The sequence below is a fragment of the Delphinapterus leucas genome, chromosome 9 (assembly GCF_059928025.1).
Source record: "Delphinapterus leucas isolate spDelLeu-1000000601 "Yukka" chromosome 9, BTC_Dleu_Yukka2, whole genome shotgun sequence".
NCBI classification, from domain to species: Eukaryota; Metazoa; Chordata; class Mammalia; order Artiodactyla; family Monodontidae; genus Delphinapterus; species Delphinapterus leucas.
In genome coordinates, this window is record NC_143137.1 from 52543718 (window position 1) to 52550464 (window position 6747).

Here is a 6747-nt window from a genome sequence, read left to right on the forward strand (position 1 = left end):
GGGCAATATATCTACTTCTCTTATTGAGAGTTTAACATTGATGTTTCTCATAAACCTCAAATTCCGCATGTTCAAAATGGAAAATTTCATCTCACTCCCTGTGTAACTCCAGCCTGCTGCTCTTCCAGTATTGTTGTCTCAGGGCACAACACCACTGCCTGCCAATTGTTCTGTCCTTGACCCTTTTCTCTTCTTCACACTTTCTGCTTTCAGACATGAAGATATCTGAACTATCTCTCGATTTTTGCCATCTCTTGTATTCTTGTTGCCATGATTTTTGCACAGACTTCCTATCATCTCTTTCCCTGATTACTGTAATAGCCTCCGAAATAGCATACCTATCCTGTCTAGTTACCTAGTTCTCTTTCAATCTCTTCTCTCAGTTCAAAATGGTCCTTCTATGATGCATGTCTAGTCAGGGTCCTTCTCTGATTAAAACACGTCTGTGTCCTGTTTCACTTGAGAAGTCATGGTACTTATGTAACTTTAAGTGTCTGCATAATCTGGTCCCATGCCTAACTACTATCCAGTCTCATCTCTTATGACTTCCCTTTGTATTTCAGGTCCTGCCTTACTGAAATTCTTTCTGTTCTTCTAGCACAGTATGGCTCTTCTTGCCTTTAGGTTTTAGAACACCCCTCTGCTAGGGTGTGTATATATATATATATATATATATATACATACACACATATATATACACACACATATATATACATATATGTATATTTATTATATATGTATATATATATATGTCTTCTCTGCCAGGAACACTCCCCTCCTATTCCTTGCCTTTTATTTGGCTCACCTCTATTTAACTTTCAGAAATCCTTGTGTCTTTCTCCCCTCAGAGGCTTCCCCTAATCCTCTAAACTAGGTAAAGTTAGGAAACCATTGCAATTTGTACATCCACAATGATAACAATTATCATAATTGTTTCATTTTCTTTTATGTGTCTGGGGTAGAGGGAGACAGAGACTGCATACTCTCCAAGGTAGAAATGATGTTTATTTGCACCCCCGAGCCCCCATGCCTGACAAAGTGCCTGACACAGTTTTTCAGTTCATACTTGCTGAATGACAAAATGCAGAGAGAGAGAATAAAATTCGATGTATGAGAAAAGGAAGAGGCAAGTCATTTCAGTATAATGCCAAAGGACAGCTTTTCACCTAAATTTTTATTGCAAATGGAATAAACGATGTACCAGTGGATTTGGAAGGGGGCCCTATGGAACCGTTTATATGTTTATGGCTTACCTGGCTCCTAACACATGACTGTACCTATAGAACTCAATCAATAATTATTGAATTAAATGTTTTGAATGACTTTTATTTGACTAAGGGAAGGAATTAAGCTTAATAAGTGCTGTTGATTTTATTTTTGACTCCACTGAATACAGATATAAGATTCAGGGGAGCTGTGGTGGTGAATATTAGACTCAGGGTAATGTTTGGGATAATTTCTCTTTCAGCTTATTTTTTTTAATTTATCAAACTGCTTTCTTTCACTTTTCTTTCCTAGAAGTTACTTACTTATATGGGAAAATATATATTAGTACTTAGCCATTTCAACAAAGTATGGGATTTAATATAATGCATATGCTCTAAAGCTCATCCAAAGATATTGATCATCGAAATATCAAACAAAGATTGTTCCAATCTGATGTAGCTATAATATGTCAGTAATTAAAAGGACAATATTTTCCTACAAACCCCATACTCCTTGTATATTTTCTACCTCAGGAATGATACCATCTTGTTGAAAAAGCTAGAAAACTAATATATTTGACACTTTTCTCTCTCTCATAACCCAGGTTCCTTTACCTCCTGATTATGTCTCAAATTAGTCCCCTAGATCTATTTCTACCGTCGTTAATCTAGTTCAAGCTCTTATCATCTCCTGCCAGAAGACTTGTGACAACTTACTAAGGAACCTATCTGCACCAGCGTGTCCCCTGCCAGCCCATTCTCAACTCGGCAGCCAAACCAATCTGATTATGCTGTGCTTAAAATCTTCAGTGGCTTCTCATCAGCCTTACAGAAAAGTGCCCCCCTCTTCACTGTCTCTTCTGACACAGTGCTACCAAACTTGATATTTAGATGTCATGATCTCGTATATCAATTCCTGGCTTTTCAGTTTCCCATCCAGCTTTTCACTGAAATGGATGCAACCAAGATAGTTTTTTTTAAAGGAAAATGTTGGTATTTCCTTACAAATACTCTCCAATAGGGTAGATTAGTCATCCATTCAGACATTAGGCTTCACAATTTTAATAAAAAATACCTAATCCTACCCTCTGACTGCCTATGAGTTAACATAGTCTTTCCTTTTGGCCACGTTTTTGGTAAGTTCAAGGGCTCATGGGCTTCTTTTATGATGCTTGTAGATTCTACGATGTAGATGAGCAGAGACCCCCAAAGGAATAAATCATTTGTTCAAGGGCACATAATGAGAGTACGTAACAAAGGTCAGTCATCTCGCATCAATGTTCTTTTCACTTTTTTCATTTAGATTTTGGCTGGAATAGGGTATGTGTTCAAGAATTGTCACTGTGTAGTATAGAAAGTGAAGAATCAAAGAATTAAAATGCTACAAGGTGTGAAGTTTTTATCTGTGGTAAAATACACCTTCTTGTCGAGTACTCTAATATTTTTGCTTTCCAAAGGCAAAGTAGCCTATAAACTGGGAAGAGAGGGAGGAGGAAGGTGAGACTTGAATCAGAGAGATCCCTGAGAGGAGGAGATGATTACATTATTGTGCATTTTGGTAAAATGTAAATATGTTCAATACTCAGACATTTGTTTCTTCCTTCATAAATCAAGGCTTTATATTTAATGCATTGTGTTAAAAATAGTGTCCTTAAAAATGGCTTAGTATTTTAAAAACAGATCAGAAATGTGAACTACATAATTAAAATGGAACCACATTTACACTTTTATAACCTAAGCAAGTATAGAAAATAAAATTGTAGTCTTATCAAGCATATATCTCAAAGAACAGATAACTATGGCTAGTGAAACAAGGACTTAAAGAACTTAAAAAGAAAGCACCTTTAAGTATGGAATAAAGGTTGTATACCTTATAAGTAGCTTATTCAGAAAGAGTATTTTTAATCCAGTGAATTGGGAATGAGCTCCTGTACTTGGTTCAGTGAGTAGTATTATATAAATGCAAAAGTTTGACTGAATCACTCCCAGAATATATTCCTGGTATCCTTCCAAATTCGGGTGGAAGAAATTATTACGTGGGTAGAACTGAAGATTTCAGAGAAGGTGCAACCATTATATTTTGACTTGCTATTTTAGAGAGCTTCAGAGACAATGGCCAAACCCTGATCAGTCAGATATGAATATTTTAATGCATTGAAATTTCATAACCATTTTGAAAAGGTAAAATTAACCTTATGGAGAAATTCTTGCAGCTATTTTAAATGACTCGTTTTAAAAATGAGGCACTAAAGCTACAAATACCAAAAAATTCCCGTGGTAATTGCTTACAAGTTGCTGGGAAATGAGTATAAAAATAAACAGCAGCAATAAGACAGAAGACTTGCTAGATTGTGGTTGAGGACCATGTACGATGAGGACAGAAAAGGGTATCTTGAGTTTGCCAGGCTTCACGGAGGAAATAAGATTTGATCGATAAGGAGAATCTTTTTTTTTTTTTCCTATCACGGTAGCTTTATTTATTTATTTATTTAAACATCTTTATTGGAGTATAACTGTTTTACACAATGGTGTGTTAGTTTCTGCTTTATAACAAAGTGAATCAGCTATACATATACATATGTCCCCATATCTCCTCCCTCTTGCGTCTCCCTCCCACCCTCCCTATCCCACCCCTCTAGGTGGTCACAAAGCACCGAGCTGATCTACCTGTGCTTTCTGGCTGCTTTGAACTAGCTAGCTATTTTATTTATTCATTTATTTATTTTTAAATTTATTGGAGTATAGTTGATTTACAATGTTGTGTTAGTTTCAGGTGTACAGCAAAGTGAATCAGTTATAGATATACATCTATCCAACATTTTTGGCAAATTAAAAAAAAATGATAATATTAGGAGAAATTGGGGACTTCCTACTTTTTCTTTTTTTTTAACTTTTGAAGAAGAATATTCTTTTATTTTCTCTTCTTGTGCCAATGCTCTTCTCTCTTTTTTTTAAATTTAATTTTTAAATTTTATTTATTTTTTTATACAGCACATTCTTATTAGTCATCAATTTTATACACATCAGTGTATACATGTCAATCCCAATCACCCAATTCATCACACCACCACCACCACTCCCCCGCTGCTTTCCTGCTTGGTGTCCATACGTTTGTTCTCTACGTCTGTGTCTGTGTCTCAGTTTCTGCCCTGCAAACCGGTTCATCTGTACCATTTTTCTAGGTTCCATATATATGCGTTAATATACGATATGTTTTTCTCTTTCTAACTTACTTCACTCTGTATGACAGTCTCTAGATCCACCCACGTATGTACCACATCTTCTTTACCCATTCGTCTGTCAATGGGCATTTAGGTTGCTTCCATGACCTGGCTATTATAAATAGTGCTGCAATGAACATTGGGGTGCATGTGTCTTTTTGAATTGTCATTTTCTCTGGGTATATGCCCAGTAGTGGGATTGTTGGATCATATGGTAGTTCTATTTGTAGTTTTAAGGAACCTCCATACGGTTCTCCATAGTGGCTGTATCAATTTACATTCCCATGAACAGTGCAAGAGGGTTCCCTTTTCTCCACACCCTCTCCAGCATTTGTTGTTTGTAGATTTTCTGATGATGCCCATTCTAACTGGTGTGAGGAGATACCTCATTGTAGTTTTGATTTGCATTTCTCTAGTAATTAGCGATGTTGAGCAACTTTTCATGTGCTTCTTGACCATCTGTATGTCTTCTTTGGAGAAATGTCTATTTAGGTCTTCTGTCCACTTTTGGATTGGGTTGTTTGTTTTTTTAATATTGAGCTGCATGAGCTGTTTATATATTTTGGAGATTAATCCTTTGTCCGTTGATTCTTTTGCAAATATTTTCTTCCATTCTGAGGGTTGTCTTTTCGTCTTGTTTATGGTTTCCTTTGCTGTTCAAAAGCTTTGAAGTTTCATTAGGTCCCATTTGTTTATTTTTGTTTTTATTTCCATTACTCTAGGAGGTGGATCAAAACAGATCTTGCTGTGATTTATGTCAAACAGTGTTCTTCCTATGTTTTCCTCTAAGAGTTTTATAGTGTCCGGTCTTACATTCAGGTCTTTAATCCATTTTGAGGTTTTTTTTGTATATGGTGTTAGGCAGTGTTCTAATTTCATTCTTTTACATGTAGCTCTCCAGTTTTCCCAGCACCACTTACTGAAGAGACTGTCTTTTCTCCATTGTATATCCTTGCCTCCTTTGTTATAGATAAGTTGACCATAGGTGTGTGGGTTTATCTCTGGACTTTCTATCTTGTTCCATTGATCTGTGTTTCTCTTTTTGTGCCAGTACCATATTGTCTTGATTACTATAGCTTGTAGTATAGTCTGAATTCACGAAGTCTGATTCCTCCAGCTCCGTTTCTTTCCCTCAAGACTGCTTTGGCTATTCGGGGTCTTTTGTGTCTCCATACAAATTTTTAGATTTTTTGTTCTACTTCCATAAAAAGTGCCACTGGTAATTTGATAGGGATTGCATTGAATCTGTAGATTGCTTTGGGTAGTGTAGTCATCTGTTGGTATCATCTTTAAATTCTTTCGTCAGTGTCTCATAGTTTTCTGCATACATGTCTTTTGTCTCCCTAGGTAAGTTTATTCCCAGGTATTTTATTCTTTTGTTGCAATGGTAAATGGGAGTGTTTCCTTAATTTCTGTTTTGGATTTTTCATCATTAGTGTATAGGAATGCAAGAGATTTCTGTGCATTAATTTTGTATCCTGAAACTTTACCAAATTCATTGATTAGCTCTAGTAGCTTTCTGGTGGCATCTTTAGGATTCTCTATGTATAGTATCATGTCATCTGCAAACAGTGACAGTTTTACTTCTTCTTTTCCAATTTGTATTATTTTTATTTCTTTTTCTTCTCTGATTGCCATGGCTAGGACTTCCAAAACTATGTTGAAAAATAGTGGTGAGAGTGGACATCCTTGTCTTGCTCCTGATCTTAGAGTGAATGCTTTCAGTTTTTCACCATTGAGAATGATGTTTCCTGTGGGTTTGTCATATATGGCCTTTATTATGTTGAGGTAGGTTGCCTCTATGCCCAGTTTCTGAAGAGTTTTTATCATAAATGGGTATTGAATTTTGTCAAAAGCTTTTCCTGCATCTATTGATATGATCATATGTTTTTTCTTCTTCAATTTGTTAATATGGTGTATCCCACTGATTGATCTGCATATATTGAAGAATCCTTGCAACCCTGGGATAAATCCCACTTGATCATGGTGTATGATCCTTTTAATGTGTTGTTGGATTCTTTTGGCTAGTATTTTTTTTTTTTTTTTGAGGTATGCGGGCCTCTCACTGCTGTGGCCTCTCCCGTTGTGGAGCACAGGCTCCAGACGCGCAGGCTCAGCGGCCGTGGCTCACGGGCCTAGCTGCTCCGTGGCTTATGGGATCCTCCTGGACCGGGGCACAGACCCACGTCCCCTGCATCGGCAGGCGGACTCTCAACCATTGCGCCACCAGGGAAGCCCCTGTTGGCTAGTATTTTGTTGAGGATTTTTGCATCTATGTTCATCAGTGATATTGGTCTGTAGTTTTCTTTTTTTGTGACATC